Below are 23103 nucleotides of genomic sequence, written 5' to 3' on the forward strand. Positions count from 1 at the left end.
AGGGGCAGGCAGGCAATACAGAATGTATTCGTTTAATCATATGATCTCACTTATTTGTAGAATATAATGAACATCAGTCTGAGGAATGGGGTAGTCCCAGAGACGTGGAAGTGGGGTACAGACTGACAATCCCCAGAAGAGGGGGTGGTGGGGGAGAGATAAACCACAGAACTTACATGCATGTATGCATGAACAATGGACATGGACAACAAACTGGGGACAGGGCAGGGAGGGAGGGGGAGGGGGAATCAGTGGGGGAAAAAGGAGAAACATCTGTAACAAAAATAATTAATTTAAGAAAATGTATTGGTTTATAATCTAAATAAAGGAGAACATTGGATCAAGTATTTAACCCTAGAGTATGAACACCTTTAAGTTTAATTTCATTTAAATTAAATGTTAAAGTGAATTAAAGTGTCTTCGAAGTACAGGACCAAATCGATTACGTTAAACCAAAATGTGTTGTGGGCCTTGGAGTCGGGCCACTCGACCCGGATCCTGGCTGTGTTGCCCAGAAACCAGGTGATGCTCACACAGGCGTGACCCCCCTGGTCGCCACGTCCCTGACTGTGGGAGTCCAGCTCTCTGTGGGCAGGGCTAGGTGAGGAAGAGCGTGTGGGTCCTTCGCCCGCGTGCGCGGCCACTCAGCGGAGGGCTTCACGCTGACGCTGGAGAAGGTGCGGAGATGGCCCTGGTTTGGGTCGGAACTTCCCAAGTCCAGTTTTCTCGATATGAGAGATATGTCTCATATTTCTTCTGCCTGACTTGCTCCTTCAAAGGATATTTCGTAGATGCTGTCCATGTGAAATGACGTGTATGAACTGCATGTGACGTGGGTTTGGGGGGGCTTGTCATGCTGGGGTCTTTGGGGATAAAGGTAAGTGATATTCCTGAAAGAAGGGACGTGGTTCCTTAGTCGCTCAGGAACCACACAGACGTAAAGGCTACTTTGGGCAAACAGGTTTCCTGCGGAGCTGTGTGTGTTTTGTTTTGTTTGTTTGTGTGTATTTTTTGTTTTTCTTACCATTGCTTTATTGTGTTCAGTCCTTTGGGGAAAGAAAACACAGAAACATGGTTGTTTGTTCTGGTTCATTCTGTCCCTTTTCTGTGTCCTAGCTGTCTCCGGTTCTGCACGGACGCTGAACGAGCAGCCTTCTAGAGGACATGATTCAGACTGTCCCAGACCCAGCAGCTCATATCAAGGTAGGTCCCTCCGGGCCTGGAAACTGCCGGCTTCCTCCCTGGCTGGGTTTTCGTGGGTACCTGCCCACACAGCCATCCATGCGGGGCACAGCCCACCGTGCCCACCACCGGTCTGAGACAGCCCGTGAGCTAAGAACGTGGTTTTAACATTTTGAAATGGTTGAAAGTATCAAGGGAAGAATATTTCACAGCACATGTAAATGAAATGAAATGTAGATTTCGTGCTCCATAAGGACAGTTTTCCTGGGACACAGCCAGGGTCACTCATATACTGCTGTCCAGGGAGGCATGCTGTCATGGCTGGGTGGAGTAGCTACAACAGACCACGTGGCCCGAAAAGCTGAAAATATTTACTGTCTGGCCCTTTGCAGAAGAAGATTGCTGACCTCTGAGTTAACGTAGGAAACCACATCCACGTCCCGACTTCTGTTTCATTCCACCTCCCGTACACTGCCTGCGTCGCAGGAAGAGGGGTGTGTGGGTCTTTGGTGCTCAGCATTTTTCATCTGGGCACACCGGGCGCATGGGTCTTCGGCACTCAGTGTTGTTTTATCTGGGCACGCCAGGTGCGTGATCTCCGGTGCCCAGCGTTGTTTCATCCGGGCACGCCGGGCACATGGGTGTCCAGTGCCCAGCGTTGTTTCATCTGGGCACGCTGAGTGCGTGGGTCTCCAGTGCCCAGCGTTGTTTTATCCGGGCATGCCATGTGCGTGGGTCTCCGGTGCCCAGCATTGTTTTGTCTGGCACACTGGGCACGTGGGTCTCCGGTGCCTGGCGTTGTTTTGTCCAGGCACACTGGGTGCATGGGTCTCCAGTGCCCAGCATTGTTTTATCCGGGCACGTCACGTGCGTGGGTCTCCAGTGCCCAGCATTGTTTTATCCAGGCACACCGGGCGTGTGGGTCTCTGGTGCCCAGCATTGTTTTGTCCAGGCACACCGGGCGTGTGGGTCTCCGGTGCCCAGCGTTGTTTTGTCCAGGCACACCGGGTGTGTGGGTCTCCGGTGCCCAGCATTGTTTTGTCCGGGCACACCGGGTGTGTGGGTCTCCGGTGCCCAGTGTTGTTTTGTCCAGGCACACCGGGTGTGTGGGTCTCCGGTGCCCGGCGTTGTTTTGTCCAGCACGCCGGCTGCGTGGGTCTCCGGTGCCCGGCGTTGTTTCATCCGGGCGTGTCAGCATGTCAGCGGCTCGTCGCGTCACACCTGCCCCAGTGGCTCCCTGACAGCATTTCCCCACGGCCCTGGAGGCGAGAGAGGGAGGGAGTGAGGCCTGTGCCAAGGCGAACCCCCGGGAGGAAGCCAACCCTTTCATTTCAACCCCGCGTACACGGGGCAGCAGCCACAGGGAGGGAGCGCAGCGATGGTTTGAATATACTCGACCCAAATACCCGGCACAGGGAAAGCGGAGGCCAGAGCGACGTTATCCAGGTCGGCTGTCTGCACCTGTACTGTTTGGGTCAGCTGTCTACACTGGCTCAAATCATTCACTATGTTGCCAGTTCTTTGTGTTCCCCATGTAATTCATTGTCCCCGAGTGGCCTAGAGAGTTTTACTAATTTATATTGTTTGCCTGAAACATTTATTGAGAACGGAAAGTGGCTCAGTCATTGAAAGGAAGGTTTATGGCATTGAAAAATTTACCTTCTTTAAAAGGATAACATATAAAATGCCCTCCAAAATACCACACACACACACACACACACGCACACGCACACACACATTTTAAAAATAATATATTTGAGAGTGCTATGGACCTAGACCATGTGCAGCTTACATTCGTCCATAGTTGATTTCTTGGAAAATGGAATTGGAATTAATAAGAGCTTCAGTGCCGCCTTTGAACTTTGCAGGTGCTCATGAAATATCAGACATAGGGGATGTGCCAGGGGCGTTGAGGATCCTGGACTTCATGCAGGGGTCGAGAGGAGCAGATTCCCGTTGTGGATTTCTGTGTGATATTTTACTGGGGTGTGGCAGTTATGTCCACAGAAGTGCAAGTGTGAAGTCACTGTGGATGTAAGTTTTCTTCAGAAATATCTGGAACGTATCTGGTAAGCCCATGCTGCGCACAGATGTGGGTGGGAAAGGCTTTTTTTCTTTAAGACTCTGTGGACCACGAAGCTGTCGGATACAGATGAAAACTCCTGGGGAGGGTGATACAAGAAGTATCTTCTACAGTTCAGAGTAGGCGGGTCAACAACCAAAATCCATTTTGATTGGCGTGTTGTTCCCAACCAACCAGAAGGACAAGACAGAGCGGGCAAGGAATTATCGCAGAATTTTAAAAGTGGATTCATGTAGCGCAAACAGTCTTAGACAGGTCTGAGAGTCGTGATCTCTGAACATGTGTTGATTTGATCTTGGGAATGAGCTGTGTTTTCAGTTCGGATTTATCATACCATCATCGTATTGGTCAGCATACTTAGAAGCAAAGGATAATTTTGAAGAATGGTAACCTCGAGAGTTTTTTAAAAATAAATTTCAACTCAGATTGCTCGTATGTGCTGGGAAGACGAGTTGGCAGACGAGAGTCGCAGTTCCTAGTAGCCGATGTTGGCTTTGAGGGAGAGCGAACTCTGTTAAAGATGTTTGTTTTCTTCGTAAATCTGTCAAATTCATGGGATTTTTTTTTTTTGGTATATGAAATTGGTGTCCTCGACAACAAAGCTGGGAAAACAGATTGCCTTTCTGAGTTTCCTTAAAATACCAGATTCGGGGGATCTGTTCTGTGTGCCGAGAAGTTTCTGGTTCTGGGTCGAGGACGGGCAGCTTTTATTTCTGGGAGGAGAAGTCTTATAAATGGCACATGAGTGGTTCCACTTGATGTGTTAATGTAAACAGTGGGTGATTTTGTCTTTGACTCATTCCTACTGAAAAGGACCTCAGTTCTCCACAGAAGTGACCTAACATTGCAGGTGTGCGGGAGACGGCCACAAGGATCCTGTGTCTTTCACATTCTTGTCCACAGGCTGACCCGGGGCAAAGAGACATTTTGCATTCAAGAAATGTATTCCGCATAATTTACCAAAGTTCTTTTCTGCCAGAACAAATATGAAGTATTATAGCAATTGCATAATATATGGTGATATTATAAATATGTGTCATTAGCAGACTCTTAGGTAATAGCAGTAGAAGGGGAGAAGGGAGAGGAGGGAATATTCTGGAAAGAACCGGACAGCTACAGGGTCAGTACTTAGCAAGAAGTAAACTGCTGAATGTCTTTCTCACGTGGTTCTGTAGTTGCTGCTCTGGAAATAACACTAAGTCTTTCTGACTATAAACGATGTTAAACTTGACCTGGCTGGTTTGGCTCAGTGGTGAGAATGTCAGCCTGCAGACCAGAGAGACCTGGGTTCGGTTCCCGCTAAGGGCACGTACCTCGGTTGCAGTTTGTCCCGGGCTCCGGTTGGGGTTGTGCGGGTGGCAACCAGTCAATGTGTCTCTCTCACATCCATGTTTCTCTCTCTCTCTTCCTCCCTCTTTCCCTCCCACTCTATCTGAAATGCAAAAATGTCCTCGGGTGAGGATAAAAGAAAAAAAAGATGTTAAACTTACATGCTGTTTGCGTTTCGGAGAAGGGGTTTGAAGGAGCTGTAAAGAGCGTTAAGTCCAAGGTCATATGAGAACCCAGCCGAGGAGTGGGAGGGAACACAACACAAAACACGCAAACACAAGCTCCTGGGGAGGGCGCCCCGGCCTGCATCCGAGAGCGGGTTCGGCCCGCTCCCCTGGCCCGTCTCGCGTGGCCCGACTCGCGTGGCCCGTCTCCTTGGGAAGGGTGGGTCTCACTACCTGGCTTCTACCTGGCTGACAAAAGGCCCATTGAGCAGTAAGCATTTCGCACGTATTTGCAAATCTGATTTATAGTCACTTTGCTTCACAGGAAGTTAGAAAGTTTATCCTTTGAGGATATACTCAGCAGAGACCAGAGACGGCGTTTTCCCCCAAAGTCTATGTACTGTGAAGATGATGTAAGCCTTTGATACGCTGCCTAATTTTCCCTTAATAAATCAGCTTTGATCAGATCCCAGCAGGGCTTGCGTATCCCGACAAGCCTGGCGAGTTGGTGGCTGTTCATAGCTGTGTATTTGTTTCTCCGCAGGGCAGCGGCCCTTAATTAAACAGAAAAATTTGCTGACATTTCTACAATGAGTGCGTATTATTTTTATAATAAGAAAAATAATACTGTCTAAAAATATGGAAATATTTGGTACGGCGAAACAGTGGAGACTTCTCAGGTCTGGCAGCCTTGCCTGCAGGGATGTATCTTGGGGTGAGCTGAGGCCGGACGATGCACTCTGTCCCTCCTCGCTCCTCCCTGTGCCCCTCGGAGCTGTGCCCACGGTGCCCGCGTCGAGGGGTAATGGCCTGCTCCCGGGCATGCTGCACGCTCCTCCTTGTTAAGATTCAGTGACTCGTATGTTCAGGGAGGCACCAGCTTTGCCAGGACTGGGGTCAGAGGAGGGTCACACCCCTTCCCAGGAGAAAGGCTTCAAGGTGCGCGTGGTTGGCCTAGGAACCCTCCAGGGTCTTTCCTCCAGGGGTGGTTCTCAGACGGCCCTGCGAGATGCTCAAAATGCAGATTCTTGGGTTCCCCCCAAAGCTGCTCCTTCAGTGAGTTTGGGCTGAGGGACCTGCACTTTAACAAGTGCCTGAGGTGTTTCTGCGGACCCTGCTTGGATAATGAACAGCGATGAATTGGTAAGGCAGCCTGAGCGCGCTGGGAGATGTGTATAAGCGGATTTGTCTTTTCCGTCCGTCCTGGAGGCTGCTGTGTGCGGCTGCTCTGAGTGTCCTCGTCCCACCGGAAAGGGTTGTGAGAACGCTGTTTGGACTTGGGTTTCTCAACATCAGCCTGTTTCGGGCTCTGCGACTGGGCGCGGCAGAGTCCAGAGGAGAAGTAGCACTCATCGCTTCTGTGGGGGGTTGACTCAGGAATTTCCCAGGGAAGCCCACAGCCATGGAGCGTGTTCGAGCCACCAGCCTGGCTGCCTCGCTGTCGGGGGCACGGCTCCCGTTGTGCAGCTGGGGTTTGAGCCTCCTCATGCTGGTGTGAGACCCAGCGTCAGGACCAGTGGCGTGCGGCCGGCATGCATCGGAGGCTAGCTCAGGGTAGCGTGAGTTCAGGGCGCTAAAGGTGCACTTTCTGATGAGAACACCCAACTTTCTGCCTGTTCTTATTCACGAGTGGTGCACGTCTTACTTGTGGCTTCTCCACGGTTTCATTTCCCCCCTCTCCTCTCCCCTTTGCACCCTCTTTACCTCTGATCCCAAACCCCGATGGCTTCAGTTACTGCTTTTGTACGGGGGGTGCCTCTGCTATCCCTGGCTCCGATCTCCAGCCTCATCTCTCTAGGTGCCTGTTAGTCACCTCACCTGGATGTGGGAACAGGTGCCTTCAGCTCAGCAACCAGTCAGGCACCACACACCCCTTTGTGTGATGCTTCGGGTCTTGAGATGCTCTGGTGCACGCAGCACAGGGCTTACTTCATTGGTCCAGGTCCAAGCGTCTACAAAGCTGTTTCCTTTACGGCTCCCCTCCCCTCCGGGACAGGCGCTGGGGGGGGGTTGGGGGTTGGCAGGCAGCTGTGGAGCCACACTTGGGCTTTGCAGTCCCAGGCATAACGTTTGCAGATAGATTGTGGGCAAGTTACTGAGCCCCTTTGGGCCTCAGTTCTCTTATCAGTAAAATGAGGATAACGGTGTTCACCTCCCAGGGTTGTAGGAGGATCAGATGAGGATTCCTGCAAAGGTCTTAGAACAGCGTCTAGTAAATAACAGTGTTTAGCTGTCATCGTCGTCATCATTTAAAGCATTCTGGTAATTCCCTCCCCCCTTCTCACGATGGCACCTCTCCCAGTGACTCTGGTTTAACACGTAGGGCATGGCTGTAACTTTTCTCTCTCACCTTCACTTCCTGGCTTATTTGCAGCACCCTTTCTTTTTTTATTTTATTTTATTATTTTCCATCTTTTCATATGTTTATTGGGCATTTGTATTTCATTCACAAATATACCTTTGTGTCTAAATTTCCAAATTTATTGCTGTAAAGTTGTGCCTAGTATATTTTGTTAAATATGTAAACATGTTCTTCTTATTGTAAATGTTATTTTTATTGTCTCCTTTTTATTATTTGATAACACTTTTTTCAATGTCCATTTTATTGTTTTTCCTTCCATTAATTAACTTTTGGTTTGGTCAAATTATTATTGGGTTTTGTTTTCATTTTCTTTCTTTCTTTATTTTAAATTATATCTTTATTGTTGAATGTATTAAAGATGTTCCTCATTTTCCCCCCATTGACCCCCTCCTCCCCAGTCCCGCCCCCCTCCTGCCTTTTCCCACAGTGTTGTCTGTGTCCATTGGTTATGCACCTATACGTATAAGTTATTTGGTTTATTTGCACCCCCAAGTCCCCTTCCCTTGGGGGTTTGTCAGTCTAGCCGGTGCAAATGCGGGTCTGTGTCCTCTCCCTCTGGTCCCGGTACAGGAGTCTCTGTCCTCCGTCCAGCTGCTTCTCCACCCTGCTCCGCATGTTCTCAGCTCACCTCCAGGTCAGTCCTCCGTCTGTCTCCTCCGCGTGGGAACCTCGATTCATTCCAGGAGTACGCACATTGGAAACCGGTTCTTGATGCGAGTGCCACCCTAGCCAATGATGCCCTTCTGTCCTTCTCCAAGAAGTGCTTGAAGGCGTCATTTTATCACATTCTGTTGCAATTAAAACTTTTTTTTTCTTTATTGATTTGGGAGAGCGAGGAAGGGAGAGGGAGAGAGAGAGAAACATCGATGAGAGAGAACATCAATTGGCCGTCTCCTGCCTGCCCCCCACTGGGAATCGGGCCCACAACCTGGGCATGTGCCCTGGCCGGGAATTGAACCGGCGACCTCTGGGTGCCTGGGTCGATGCTCAACCACTGAGCCACACCAGCCTGACTCTATTGCAATTTCGAACCTTTGCTGACATGAAGGGTGGAAAGTGGAGTATTAATAGACATTAATTCATTTGGAAACTTGCACAAGTGATCATCTCCTCATACACTTGTCAGTAAGTTTCATTATTTCTTCTGTAAATGTTTCTTCCCCTTTCAAGGAAACCCCCTAACATGGCTGGGAAGACGGCGGGAACCAGACAGGCGAGACCCCTGCTTACACGAAGCGTACGTTCTAGGGGTTGAGATAGGATCTGCCCAAATATATACCTGCCTCAGCATTTGTCTGTGAAACCAGCATCACAGCACGTGTGTACATCCACATCGCAGTGCCGGTCGGCATTCCCTAGAGCAGAGCCTCAGCCAGCGTGAGGCCGCGGAGAGGGAATGGAGGGGAGAGGGGAGGGTGCGGCTGACGCGGGAGGTTAGGAGGTTGTTGGGAGGAGCTGGGTGCAGACAGGACCTGGAGGAGGTGAGAGCCTGCGCCACGTGTCTGGGGGAAGAGCGTCCCAGGGAGAGGGAACAGTGTGCGGGCGGGGAGGTGGGGGCTGCACGGGCGCGGGCAGGCGGCGGGATGTGAGTTGGAGAGGAGGTGAGCAGCCCGAGGTCACCCGTTAGGCTCTGATGGGCAGAGATGAGGACTTATGTTTTACTCTGCACGTCGGGAGGCGGGGGCACCATTGGGTTTTAAGCGGAGTGGGTGTCACGATCTGACTGAAATCTTTCAACAGCCCCACTGAAGTGTAATCTACGTTGGTTGCGTCATTTTCATTTTGAGCCATGAGCGCGTGTGGGGGCCGGGTGAGGGGACAAGGTCACTTCGCCTCCGAGACACAGGGCGGCCCTGAATTTCCTGAAGCTCAGCTTTGAGCCCTTTCAGCACGTGGAGGTTGGGAAGAGGAGGAGGGACCCGCTGAGGGCTGACAGGCAGAGCGAGCAGGTGGAGAAGGAATGAGAGGGTGTGGGGGCGGGGTGGGGGGCCCCCCGGGAGCGAGGTGCGTGGGGTGCACGGGGCGCTGCAGTGGCTTCGACCCCACACCCAGGAGGAGCGCAGACCGCGCGAGCAGGCGGCTCCCTCAGGAGGTTCAGTGCTTTTCTCGACAACGCACATAAGTGGTATTCCGGTGATGTTAACCCAATGCCATGTTTGTCACACAGGTTTCTTTGATGTTGATTCTTCCTTTTCATTTTCATGATTCCCCCCACGAGGTGAATATTTTTATTTTTCCTCACTTTCAGATATTTTCCTCTGTGATCTTTCTTAGCTTTTACACTTAGAACTTTCTTTTCTATTTTTCTGTTTTTTTAAAAAAAATATTTTTTCTTTATTGATTTTAGAGAGAGAGGAAGGGAGAGGGAAAGAGAGATAGAAACATCGATGAGAGAGAACATCGACTGGCCGCTTCCCGCATGGCCCCTCACTGGGGATCAGGCCCACAACCTGGGCAGGTGTCCTGACCAGGAATCGAACCAGCGACCTTCTGGTGCAGGGGTCAGTGCTCAAATACTGAGCCACACCAGCGGGGCTGCTTTTCTGTTTAAAATGAAAGCAAGTATATTTTATTTTGAAAACCACCAGTAAAGCCCTTCACGTGCACGGAAGTCGCGCAGCACTGCTGGGGCACCGTCCCAGCTGCGTCCTCTGGCGCTCTGCCTTCTGGGCAGCGTGCGCCCAGCCTGAGCTGGCCGCTGTCTTCCTGCTGGTGCCCCCAGGAAGGCCGGATCACCGGCATGTCTGACAGTGAGCACAGGGACAGTGAGCCAGAGGGGTCACGGTTGGATCGGCTGGTGTCCCCGTCTCCGTGCCTCCTCCCTCTGCGCCCGCAGGGAATGAACTCCTCTCTTCCTGCTCTTCTTTCCTCTGCAGGGTCTCCCGTCCGCCACCTCTTGACATTCGGCTCCTTGCCTCGACAGAGGAGGGTATTTCCCCCAGAATGGTCCCTCTGTGCCTGTTTTCTCTAGATGAGACATTACCTAACGGGATCATGTGATCGTTTCTGTTTCTCTCGCGGTACCTCTGCCTAGTAGACACTTCGCGTGTCTGTGTTGACTGAATTAAGTGCCACAAGGAAGTGAGGGCGACCCCGGGCTTCGCCCTGTCCTGGACAGACAGCCCCTTTCCCTCGTCACCTGCTGCTGACACAGTCCTCTCCTCCTCGGTAGGTACGACAGCCCACTGGCGGCAGAGAAAGTGTCCACGTGTATGTGGTTTATTTTTCAGGGCAGTTTCGGATTCACAGCAGAAAAGTACGCAGCTGTAATATGGCCCCCTGTTCCCACACACCCACGGCCTCCCATTGTCAACATCCACACCAGGGCGGTTCTCTTGTTCACGATTGATGAACCGACATTGACACGTCATCATCACCTGGAGTCTGCAGTTTGCAGTCGGGCTCGCTGTCTGTGCACCCTGTGGGTTTAGACTAACGTGTAACGACGACGTGCGTCTCTCGCCGCAGCATCACAGAGTAGTCACCCTGCCCTGAGCATCCTCCGCGCTCCACTCCGCATCCCTCCCTCCCCCTCCCCTGCCCCTGGCAACCACTGGTCTTCCTGCCGGCTCCCTGGTTTGCCTTCTCCAGGATGTCATGGGGTTGGAATCATGCAGGGTGCAGCCTTGTCAGACTGGCCTCTTCCGTTTAGTCCAGTGGTTCTCAGCCTTCCTCATCCGCGGCCCTTTAATCCAGGTCCTCGTGTTGTGTGTGGGCGTATCTGCACGTGGGCGTATCTGCACGTGGGCGGACCCGCCTGGAGACGGCGGAGGAGCGGTGTCTCGGTTCCTAAGACCATCGGGAATATGTGTTTTCTGTTGGTCTTAGGCGACCCCTGTGAAAAGGTCGTTCGACCCCCAAAGGGGTCGCGCCCCACAGGTTGAGAACCGCTGATCTAGTCACATGTATAGACGCATCCTGTCTTTTCATAGCTCGCTAGTTCATCTGGACTTTTCCGAATCGTGGAACTCTAAAAATATTTGATGAATGCCATATATTTTCTCCCCAGAAAAAACACACAGATCTACTGCAGCCAACTCAGCACCTCTCACTGACCCCCCCCCATTGCATCCCCTAAGGCCTAGGGTCCCAGGCTGGAGCCCCGTGCTGGTGATGGGAACCCCGCACACGCGGTTGATGAAACTGGAAAGGCATTCCCATGTGCACGGAGCTCCTGCCGGAGAATGTGCAGCTTCTGGAAGTGAGTGGGATGAATGACAGAGATCCTTTGCACAGACTGTTTCGAGGCACATTCTTGACCTAAATCCAGTTCAGATGACAGATCCTCCTTCTGCAGATGGGTGTGCTAGAGGAAGGTTCCCGAGCTTCCGCGTGGACCCGAGCCGCCCGGGGCCTGGGGTGGCCCGAGGGTCTGCACTTCACATGAGCCCCGAGCCGGCCCAGACACCAGCCTCTCTCCAGCAAGGCCTGAAAGTCCTGGTTTTCAAACTATGGGTCACGGCCCCCTTGTGGGAGGGAGTCAAGGCCAACAACCACCGAAGGAAGTGGCACGGAAGGGGACAGCATGGAAACTATCAGGGTGCATCCCACGTAGGAAGGAAAAGTATTATTTTGGAAAAGTGGTTTTGTTATCTGTGTGTGTGTGTCTACCGGGTTGTGATATAAAGTAGATGGTGCCTTACTCCGGGTGCACTGAGCCAACACTGCCGGAGAAGCGAGTGGGGAGGCACCACGGCGGTGCCCAGAAGCAGTGGGTTCGCAGGCATGAAACCGCACGTGTGTCTCCATGGGCTTGGCTTTGCTGACTCTGGTGGCCAGATGTTGGGCTTTATCCAAAGCAGGAACTGTAAATAGCAGAGAAAGTTTTTTCTTTCTTTCTTTTCTTTTCTTTCTTTCTTTCTTTTTTTTTTTTTTTAATTTTAAAGATCAAATTCCAGGGTTAAGTTAAAATCCCAGTTGTGTTTTGCTTAATTGAGAGTACATGTTACTTCTGAGAATGTGCTTTTAAAAAAAGTAAACAAATTTCACCGAAGCATGGCTATTAATTTCTCAGTGATTCTTTGTGGATTTTCTGGAAAGTCCTGTTCATTTGCATTGCACATTTACTGCTAATATGCTGCTATTATCAATATCCAAAAGTAAACAATAACACCCATTTATATGGACCTCCAAATTAGTCCCATAAAATTTTACGATAGTGGTGTTATTGAGCCAACTGAGCTAGAGGCTGACAAAACATGTAACTGTAACCATGTGATTCTTAGGCACTTTGTTTTAAAACCCAAGTTGAAAATGGGCTATGTTTAAAACCTTTGTCTTGAAGCTTGATGGTCACCAATCAAAAGTTTGTGCGTAATGTAAAAGTAAAAAGTCAAACTTTTCACGACTTACGTTGTTGGGAGAAGCCTCCAATTCAAATAGCTACTTTTCATTGTTGTTTGAAGACAGGGTTGTGTACATGCACCTATTTCATTGCTCAGTGCAGAGCCTGCAGGGGGGGTGAGCGGGGACGGGCAGCCTTTCTGTTTGGCCCTCAGGGGAGGTTGTCCTGCAAGAATTATTCATCAAATAGACAAGATTCGCAATGAACAAAGATATCAGGAAAGAAAACAGAGCCAAAGAGAGATGTTTGTATCTTATGAATAATTTAAACAATGTACTTCGGTTCTTATTTCTTAATCTTTAGGAATGGAAAATTTACAGATAGCCAATCAAAAGACTTAAAAAGGCCTATGACTTGGTGCCTCAAAAGTGAAATTAAAAACAAACAACAAATCTTTTGTGAGATAAGACTTAACCTGGTGAAGAAATGTGACTCTGGCCCTGGCTGCTTTGGCTCAGCAGTTAGAGCACCGACCTGCCGACCTAGGGGTCACAGGTTCGATTCCCAAGGGTTGCTGGTTCGATCCCCGGCCCTGGTTGGGGTCGTGCAGGAGGCAGTCAGTCGATGTGTCTCTCTCACACTGATGTTTCTCTCTCTCCCTCCCTCCCTTCCACTCTAGCTAAAAATCAATTCTTTAGGTGAGGATTAACAAAAACAAAACAAAACAAAACAAAAGACCAGAAATGTGGTTCTGAATTAGGAAATGACACATGGGGTTTTGGTCCCCCCCATGTCGCCCCAGGTTTATTGAGATAGAATTGGTATTTTACATTGTGTGCGTGCCCAGTGTACATGATTTGACACATGGATATTTGGGGAAGTGATTAATTACCACAGTAGGGTTAGTTAACATCTCCATCACCTCACATTAATTATCAGTTTATATTTTTTTGTGATGAAAACATTTAAAATGGACTTTTTTTTTTTTTAAACAGGAGGAAATCAAAGTTTTAATACATGTGCTTAAATGGACTCTTTTAGCAACTTGCAGCTATACAATTCGGTGTTATTAACTGTGGTCCCCATGCTGTGCCGTACTGCCCAGGACTTCTTCCTCTTGTCACTGAGATTGTACCTCTGACCAGAACCTCCCCGTTTCCCCACCCACCGCCCACCTCCATTCTCCTCTCTGCTTCCAGAGTCTGGTGTTCAGGTTCCACACACAGGTGAGATTATTCAGGGCTTGTCTTCGTCGGTGTTTTCCACTCGGCATTCTGCTTCCACGCTCTTTTTTAAACACATTTTACGGTATTAAACATAGATGTCTTAGAAAAATCTCTTGATTGATATTAATGCACGATATAAATCAGTGGAAGGGTTTAATAAGTGTCTGCTATTATTTTTACATCAACGAAGGCTTTATATTTGCCTGAAAATGTAAAAGGTAATGTGTTACATACAATCCTGTTTTGCGTCATTACGACAATAATAGCATTTCGACCAGTTCACTCACTAAAGATGAAGATTTATGATGCTTGCTCATTTCCTTTGAAATGGCCAAATAACATTGTGGCAACTCGAATCCTATGAGATTTTATTTTCCAGAAAGTCCGTCTGCACACTGGGCATGGCAAGTCACTTTTCACCGGGGTTGGTTTTAGCAGCTTTGTGTTAGCTGAGTTCCCAGGGAAGCAGATGTTGAGACAGAATTAAGAATGCAAGGAGTTTGTTGGGGGGTGGGGGGTCCTGTGAAGGACGATAAAATGGGGGTGAAGCAGGATCGGGCAGAGAGAGCCCCAGACTGGGTACAGATTGACCGTATGACCATCCCACCAGGGAACTCTGGGGACACATGGCTGGGCTCCCCCAGCCCTGCTGTGTTCAGTTGTTGGTTGGGGTGTCTGGGATGAGGCAGAGCCCGAGCCCTGGGCGGCTGGAGGCTGTGCAGTTAATCTGAATTCTCTCTGAAGGGGGAGCTGAGTGGGACACCTCCGGGTTGCCGTGAACACCTGCGGAAGCACGGACAGGATGGAGCTGGCTCCGTTCAGAAGTCCAGCAGGGGCCTCATTTGCGTCACACTGTTGCCCTGTCCTTCGTTTTCCATGGGGGAGGGCAGGGGGCAGATTAGCCGTCTGAAGGGCTCGCTCCTCAGCAGTAATGCCCTGTGCTCATGAGCTCACGTGAGGTTCACAGCTCGGAACACGGCCTCTGCTCGGCTGCCCTCGGATCGGGGCGCTCGGCTGTGGGGTGGCCCCACCACCCTCAGTGAGCCACGATGGAAAACTAGGATCTTACAGAGAATAGAGGAGCACGGAAAAAACCCTACTCATCCTGTTCGGATGTTTCTGAGATTTAGGCCTCTGGCTACACAATTTTGTACTCTGTTTGCCATACTAGCTGCCTCTTGCGTTATTGGAGGTTGACATTGAATGTCTCTTAGGGATTTTGGTTAAGTCTGTTGTCGATTAGTCGGATCCCAAGTCTAGACACTCCAATCATGTTCCTCGTACGTCCGCCTTTGCCCCTCAGTGTGCGAGTCCGTCGTCCGGGCTCCCGCTCGCTGCGCCTGGGCCTGGGCGGTGCCTCCGGTCTGGTGTTTGAGCAGGACTGTACCCCTGCCCAGTACTGTGCTAGGAAGCAGGAAGGCCCCTGGTGGGGCGCCAGGAGCCAGCTCAGCCATGCTCCCGCCGTGCCCCTGCTGCGGCTTCTGCTCCCACCAGAGCTTGGAGATTAGAGACCAGAAAACAATTGGGGGAGAACACTCCCAGGGGTTTTCCCTGCAGGCTGCCCTCTGGGCCGTGGCTTCAGAGCTGGGGATTCCCCCCACTGTGGGGTCCCCACAGCGCCTCGTGCCCTGGTGGCCGGGCAGCCAAGGAGACGGACTGTCACCGGTCTCCTCCCCTAGCGCTTCCGTCTCTTCCTGTCCTGATGAGGGGGCAGCGGTTCCACCATCCTTTTCTGTGTGTCCCTTCCTCTGGATGAAAGGCACGGTCCACCCCTTTCTCCCGATGGTCCTCGCACAGTCTACAGACAGGGCCCTTGCGACGTCCTTCCTGTCGTGTGTGCCGCAGCGGTTCGGGTTTGCTCGTTGGAACCGGTCACGTTGTTTCCCGTCCCCCTGTGTGGGGAGGATCTCTGGGAGGCGTCTTCTGTCCTTGCCCCTGGCTCACACAAAGCCCCCCTATTGACGTCTGATGGAGCAGGCAGCAGCCCCAGGGAAGGCCGTTCGGGAGGTGCGCCTTCGCCAGCGCCCAGCCCCGCTCGCCCCGTGTGTCTGCGCTTCCCCAGCCCCAGAGCCTGGGCGAGGGCCGCGGTGCCCGGCTGGGGCTCGCTCCAGGGTCTTTGCCTTTGGCCGAAGTATCTGAACGCCTATGGAAGACCAGAAGGCCCAGTAGGATGGAGATGGAAGGGATTATGGCTTCCTCCTTCTAGAAGAATGAAATTTAAAACCGTTACCGACACGGTGGTTGCCGTCACAGCACACATGTGACCGTTATGGAAGGAGCCGGACTCGGTACAGTGCGCGGAACCTGCCGCACTCTCTCCGCTCCTCCCCGGCTGCCGAGAGGAGCTCACGTCACTCTCCAGTGGTGCCCCCGGTCCATGCTTAGTGTTTACGGTCCCTTATGATTGTTCAGCACGCATTCATTTTCTGGTATTGAGAAGTCCAGCTAATTCTTAAAACAAACTTCAGTTTCCTATTCAATCGAAGGCTTCTTCCCTCCCTGGGCTGGGACCTGTGAGGCTGAGAAACCTCCGTGTGGAGGAGGGTGTGGTCTGTCCCCTCTCCCACCTGTGACCCTTCTCCTCCCCCTGCACCCTCGAAATCGACGAGGGGCTGAGTTCACCAGGCGGGCTGGGGGCAGCCCTACGGCCGTCCTGGAGTCTGGTACCTCTGGTTACAACGAGGGCTTTTGCCGAAAGTCGGAGACCAAAACTCCGGAACTTGACATCCTCCCACAGTTCAAAGAAAGAAGAAACAAAAACGGTAAAATGGAACTAAGAAGCCTGTTGCCGGCAGTGTACGTGAAGTGAGAAGGTAGTTCCAGACCATACAGGACGTTCAGTTTTGTTCACTTGTTGACATACGAGGAAAAACTGCCCGAGCCCCCAATTTCAGTTCATCCTGTGTCTTTAGGAGCCAAGAAGAAAGATGAGTGTGCAGGTGTGTGTGTGGGGGGGCATGTGTCGTCACGGGGCCGGCACCCCACAGACAATCTTAGAACATTCTGAGAGGCTCTGGGGGATCCAGGGAAAGTGTCCCTGAAACATTTTGTTTCCCGCATGTGGTTAGGATGTCATCTGCCCCTTGAAGGGCTTTTACATTGAAATGATCACTCCGTTGTTCTCTTTGGTTCCAGTCCGAGGACTTCTGAGTTGTTATACATCGAACCATCTCTTTAGACACATTAGCTTTTTCTCACGCTGGTATGTCCTTGGTCACTGGTCCTCAGAGCTCCCCGACGCCCAGTGTGGCCATGGGAGCGGGGGGCTCGTCCCTCACAGCACCTGACCCAGGGCTTCCTGCTGTCTCTCGTGGAGCCTGAAGGAGCCCCCGTCGGAGTGAACCCCAAGGGAGACCAGGCAGCTTCAGAGAGCTTTGTGTCCCGGGCCTCTGCATTCTCTTCTCAAACAGCATATTGTACCGTTGAAATTCAATATGGAAATATTTTCTTTGGCTTTAAATAAAGTCTTCAGGACTGCATATATTAACAACTAAAAATAGAGAGAGTCTCAGATTTCTCATTTTTTCATCGTTACCAGGGCTGGTCACGGAGCCAGCATGAGCTCGCACTGGCCCCCGAGACGCCCTGCCTCGCCGTCCCTCGCGCTCCCTGCCCTGGGTTTGCACCACCGGATGAAGCCACAGAGCGCGGTCTTTGCTTCACGCCAAGGACTGAGACGTCCAGGCTGAAACACTCTGTGGACAGAGGCACTCAGTCCCGAGTTCCTGCTGGTATTTTCCTTTCCTCTTGAAAATAAATACATGCGCGTAAAATAAGCATCTGTTTGGAAACGGTCATCTCCCAGGACATTGTCCTGTCATACAACTAAAGAAGTCATAAATGTGAAACCATCCCCAGCAGTCACCACACCGTGCATCCCTGTGTGTGTGTGTGTTGGTGATTCTTGACAGCAGAACCACAAAAATGCCTGTTGACGGTCTAGGCTGGGGGAGCCTAAACGCCAATAGACGGGGACACGTGTTTGGTTGTAGATGTGTGCCGTCTGTAATGGCGAAAATCTCACCTTTGCTTTCCTTTGGTTTACTGTTAGGACAACCCTTCCAGGTGCCCATGTGGCATCTGTCCCACCTGTCTCATGGGAATGCGCTTACTGGCCTCGTCATGCCCGTGACTAGACAGACGGTTGGACATGTCACACGCAGTCGGCCACGTACCCTTGTCAGTTCTGCAGATCTTCCGCAGCGCAGAACGCAGCCTCTTTTGTCACTAGCCTGGTTCCAAATATTCCGGCAAGAATAAACCCACAGCCTCATACGTGGGAAGCTGGGGATCGATGCCAAAGCAGGACCTTTGGGGTCCAGCCATGGCAGAAAATCCAGGTCTTTCATTTCACCCTGTGAGCTGCCTCAGAAGCTGTCCAGGGCTGCGTAGGCCACTGCCCACGGGAAACTCCCTGGGAGTCATTTCTTAGACTCCGTCTTCTCCCAACACCCTAGGAACTCAAAGGAAATTACAAGAAGCAATTCCGCAGACAGGCAGAATGCCTGCAGGCAGGGCAAGTCACCTTCCAGACCTCAATGGCAGTATTATTCTTAATGGTTGTCAGCTGGGTTGAGAACCCCTTCATATGGCCACCCACAAACAAGAGAGAAGTCATCACTGGTTCCTTCTGCCAGGCACCAGACATGTCTGGACCCCATTCGACACTCAGGGACTGGAAGAGGCCCAGGACGGCCCTTCCCGCGTGGTGTCATGGCTCTGTGCAGACGGAACAGGGACAGAACGGGGCCCCTGGGACGGGAACCCTCCAAGTGAGTAGGAGAAGGTCAGGCAGAGCACAGAAAGTTCTATAAATGTGGTGACAGAAGAAAAAAATCAAAGCATCTGTGGGACTTGAAGAGGGTAGGTGGCCACTCTCATCTGGGGTAAAAGAAAGATGAATGTACAGACCGAGGGACAAGGTGTGGGCATGAAGACAGACCATGGGGGTGGCGATAAGGAGCTAGACCAGACTCCTGTAAAACTGGGTGTGGGGGCCAGGGTGAGGGAGTGGCGGACGCCGCCCGAAGGCGGGGCCTGGAGGCCTGGGAGACCGGAGAGCCATTTCCAGGAATAAGAAGGTTCATGAGGAAGAGAAGGATGGAGGTGGATGGAAGGAGAAGGGAGGAGCAGTTTGGAGAATGCGGATTCCGACCTTTGGCCGGGCAGAGTTGAGTAGAGATGTCTGGCAGGAAGTGGGCTGGAGCCAAGGAGACAGTGTGGATCTGGAGGGTTTTGAGGGTCACCTGTCAAGGAGAGTTTCACTTGGGCCGGGGTGTGGTCACATCGCAGGGGACTTCACTAGAAACCATCTTGCAAGTAACTGAGGAGAAAGTGGGCAAATGACAAGATGTGTTGACTGGTCTTTGGAGAAAGATGGTGGCAAAGACAGGGCTGTATTACGTTTGTCTCTGTGTCTTGGAATTATAGCCCCTTACTGGCTCGGTTCGTCTTTGTTGACACAGGGAAAGTGAGATATTGGATGTTGGCTTAGGGGGAGTCAAGAGATGCTTTGGATTATTTGTTCTAGGATAGAAGGAATTTCTCCTGCATGGGGGACATGCCCATTGCAGGAAGAAGCACGGGAAACACAAGAGGGACAAGACAGTGGGTGGGACAGTGTGCTGGCCAGCTTTGGCAGGGTCTGTTTTGAGGCACAGATGGCGGTGTTACGTTTGGAAAAGTACATCTCTTGAGTCACGAGAACAGCGAACGAGAGGGGCGAAGCTATTGAGAATTCTCGAGAGTGAAAGGCAAAAGAACTTACATTTTGTGGGTTGACTCTTCTCAACAGAATAAAAACACTATCATCCATCCTTGGTGAGTATAGTAGTGAGATGGGTTTGGGATAAGGGGCAGGAACATAGAAGGTTTCTAGTGGCTCTGTTGGATATTACATAGGAAGCAAATTAGAAATAAATAAAGTTAAGGAGTGGGAGTAAATTTCAAATGAGTTTTAAAAATGATGGGGCTGGTGGTAGACCCAACCTTTATAGTTGTACGTTTCCCCAGCAAGGTGAGTTTCTGGGACAAGGAAAGAGGAGGGGGGCGGAGCGTGCCCACCCTCTAGTAAGGAGATGAGAGATTTCAGGGTAGAGTACGTGGATAATGAGATCACAGGCAGTACGTGAAACCATGAGTTGATAAAGGGTCTGGGAAAATAGAGACTAGTCCAGGAAGAGGGGCCTCAACAAGCAGACAGGAGTTTCAGGAAGAGTGAGGGCCAGGGCAGGGTGGGAGGAGAGGAGGCTGTGGTTAGGGGGAGGGATTTCAGTGAGAGGTTGTTTTATCCCCATCGGGCCGACTCCCGCATGGGCTGTGTACCTTGTTTAATCCTCCTCCTCATGTCTGGTTGGCCCGTCTCGGGGTTTCTGTGTGTGTGAGAATAGGATACCCTGGGAAAGGAAATGTAAATCGTGTCGTTCTTCTGCCTCGGTCAGACCACATTCAGAGTGTCGGGTTTAGTTCCAGACATTTCTTTTAACTCTGTTTCCTCCACGCATGCTGTTGGCTGAGCCGTGGAGATCCAGAGAGCGGCCGCTGCTCCGGAGCCGTCTTTCCGGCCCAGCCGCCACCACCGCGCCTGTGGTCCGGGACGGTTCTCCTTACCGGCCTCCTTTCTGCTCCAATCTGCTGCGGGTCTGCTCTCCACAGGCAACTGCAGGGACCTAGTGGAATATCGTCAGACCTTGTCCCTGCTGCTGCAAGCCTTCAGTGCCTTCCACCCCACTGAGCGTAAAGGCTCAAGTCTCCCCAGCAGCCCACGGGGCCCTGCGCCATCTGACCCCATCACTGCTTTGACCTCCTCTCTTACTGCTCACCCCAGCCGTTCCTGGCACAGGGCGGGTGCTCGGCCGTCGGTGAGTGGCGGGCATGGACCAGCCTGGCTGGCCGCCCATGTGCCCACTGTGGAAAACCGGGAAAACACAGGGAAGCATTAAGAGGAAAATACCAGTGGTCCACAATTCTACCTGGAAATAATCTCCACTGATACTTCGGTGTAATCGCCTCTTTTCCTCACCTCTGCATACGGAGCGGATGCATCAGGAGAGATACTGGGGACTAGAAGGTGACGGCAGGAATATGACCGGGGGTCAGGGCCTGGAGTCACACCATCCAAAGGAAATTTTTAGGGATGTTTGGTCTGCAGATTAGAAGGCTTTGGGGAGCAGGATGAACATCTTAGATGGTACAGTGTTTAAGTCAGATTACACTTGTTCTACATAAATCCAGACGAGAGCACACCTGCCTTCATGGGGACACCTACAGAAAAGTGATCTCAGCTCCACGGAGCACGTGTCTCCAACTGGCCACCCAGCAGGGAGAATAAGTTTTTTTTTTTTTTTTATTTCTCACCCGAGGATATTTTTCTATTTATCATTAGAAAGAGTGGGAGGGACAGAGAGAGAGACAGAGAGAAACATCGATGTGAGGGAGCCACATCAACTGGTTGCCTCCCGCACAACCCGACCACGGCCAGGGATGAACCGCAACCCAGGTACATGCCCTTGATTGGAAATGAACCTGTGACTCATTTGTCTGAGGGCTGATGCTCTAACTGCTGAGCCAAACCAGCCAGGGTGAGAATAAGTTTTTTTGTTTGTTTGTTGCTTTTTGTGGATTTTAGAGAGGGAGAGAGCGAGAGACACATCAATGTGAGAGAGATACATCGGTTGGTTGCCTTCCATACACGCCCTGACCGGGTCAGCGCTCCAACCAACTGAGCCACCTGGCCAGGGACTAAGTTTTCAGGACACAATTTCCATCACTGGAAGTTCAGATAGAGACTCTCTGGCCACATGTTAGATAAGTTCTACTTGAGGACTTTCATCCTAAGAATCTCAGGCAGCAAAAACACATTTAAACATTTGTAACAGTTTTATTTTTTATTTATTTTTTTTTTTATCCTCACCCGGAGATATTTTTCCATTTTTTGTACAGATAGAGTGGGAGGGAGAGAGAGGAAGGGAGAGAGAGAGAGAAACATCGATGTGAAAGGGACACATCGAGTGGCTGCCACCCGCACGACCAACCAGGGCCGGGGACAAACTGCAACCGAGGTACGTGCCCTTAGCGGGAACCGAACCCGGGTCTCTCCAGACCGCAGGCCGACGCTCTAACCGCTGAGCCAAACCGACCAGGGCTAAACATTTGTAACAGTTTTAAACGGGTAACAGTACATTTGCTAAAATAGGCACTTTCTTAGGCTCCTGCAGATACTTTTTCTTCTTCACGAACTATTCTTTCATTCCTTGCGTCACTGTGTTTGTTTGATCACCCCGTTGGTGCTCACGGCCTGGGCGTCAGGAAGAACGCGTTGCCCTGCAGCATGGGAATTAGCCATGCCTGAGACGCACCAGACAGCCAGTTCATCTTCCTTCTCCAAGGCGACTTCTCTATTTTTAGAAATGTGTTACTCCAGAAACATCAGGAACACATTAAGCTACATAATAACTGAGATTTTAAAGCCATGTTTTGAAGACCCTCTAAACCCAGTTGGTATAAACACAGTTATGCCTGTCATGGTGATGAAGTCATTGTCCTGAAAACATCTTTTAGCCTGTGGAGAATCATGACAGACCTATCAGTAGAATCCATAAACAAGCCATTAGAAAATACCCACAAAGAAAAGCCAGTAATTTGAGTAATTTCTGTTGAAAAATCACAGGGCATCTTGATGGATACATAAATGAAGAGAGCACACTAGGAGTGTACAGTATTTTTACTTTGAAGTGATTACTATTTTTAGATGATCTATTTTTAAGACGGGTGACATGAGTTCTACTTGAGTTGCTAAAGTTTTGTTGTTAAGTATGTCACAAATTATATATGTTATTCAATGTAGATTTTAAGTCAGTTTGAAGTAAAACTTCTCATTGGGAAAAAAGTTGGATGGTGTTTTAATCTCAGTGATTCGAGAAGTAAATTTTAAATTGTTCAAGATTCTGCTTAAGCCCGGCTTACCACCTTAAAATTCATGTTGGGATTGCTTTCTCGGATGCTATCAGTGATGTGTCAGCCATTTCAGGCTTGTGTTATAGCTCAGCGAATGGCAGTCTGTGGCACAAAACCGGGCCCTCCGTGATTACACGGGGTGCAGGAGCGTGTGCGATCTGACGTCAGGTGGAACAGGAGACCAAGCACAGGTGACCCACCTTCACGCTCCGAATTGATGTGGATTACCAAAATGATTGAGGGGATTCTTACTCGGGTCATTGTGGTTGGGTAATCTGGCCTTTTCTGCAAATTTGATTTGAATGAAGCGCCTTAAACAGAAACATATGGGCATGTGAAAGCCAGCATCAGAAGTCTTACAAGGCAATAAAAAGAGTAATAAGAATTTATAATTGGATGGCATCTTTCATCCAGATGGAACGGCAGCCTTCTCGAGCCTCGCCTGGGAAGGCAAGCGAGGCTCTCGGGGTGCTTTCCACGCACGGTTGTGTCCAGGGAAGTGAGGGTGCAGGTGTGCG

At 50.7% G+C, this 23103-nt stretch overlaps 1 protein-coding gene across 1 annotated transcript in view; it reads left to right on the forward strand.

Annotated features, from left to right (window-relative positions):
* Positions 1–1176: 1176 nt before the first annotated feature.
* ERG (ETS transcription factor ERG) overlaps positions 1177–23103 on the forward strand; it is a 162172-nt gene continuing 140245 nt past the window's right edge. The window contains exon 1 of the mRNA XM_036243489.1: positions 1177–1203. The gene's annotated coding sequence lies outside the window, so the exon portion shown is untranslated. The remainder of the gene's footprint in view (positions 1204–23103) is intronic.

Source organism: Molossus molossus, unplaced genomic scaffold, assembly GCF_014108415.1.
Source record: "Molossus molossus isolate mMolMol1 unplaced genomic scaffold, mMolMol1.p scaffold_m16_p_5, whole genome shotgun sequence".
NCBI lineage: Eukaryota > Metazoa > Chordata > Mammalia > Chiroptera > Molossidae > Molossus > Molossus molossus.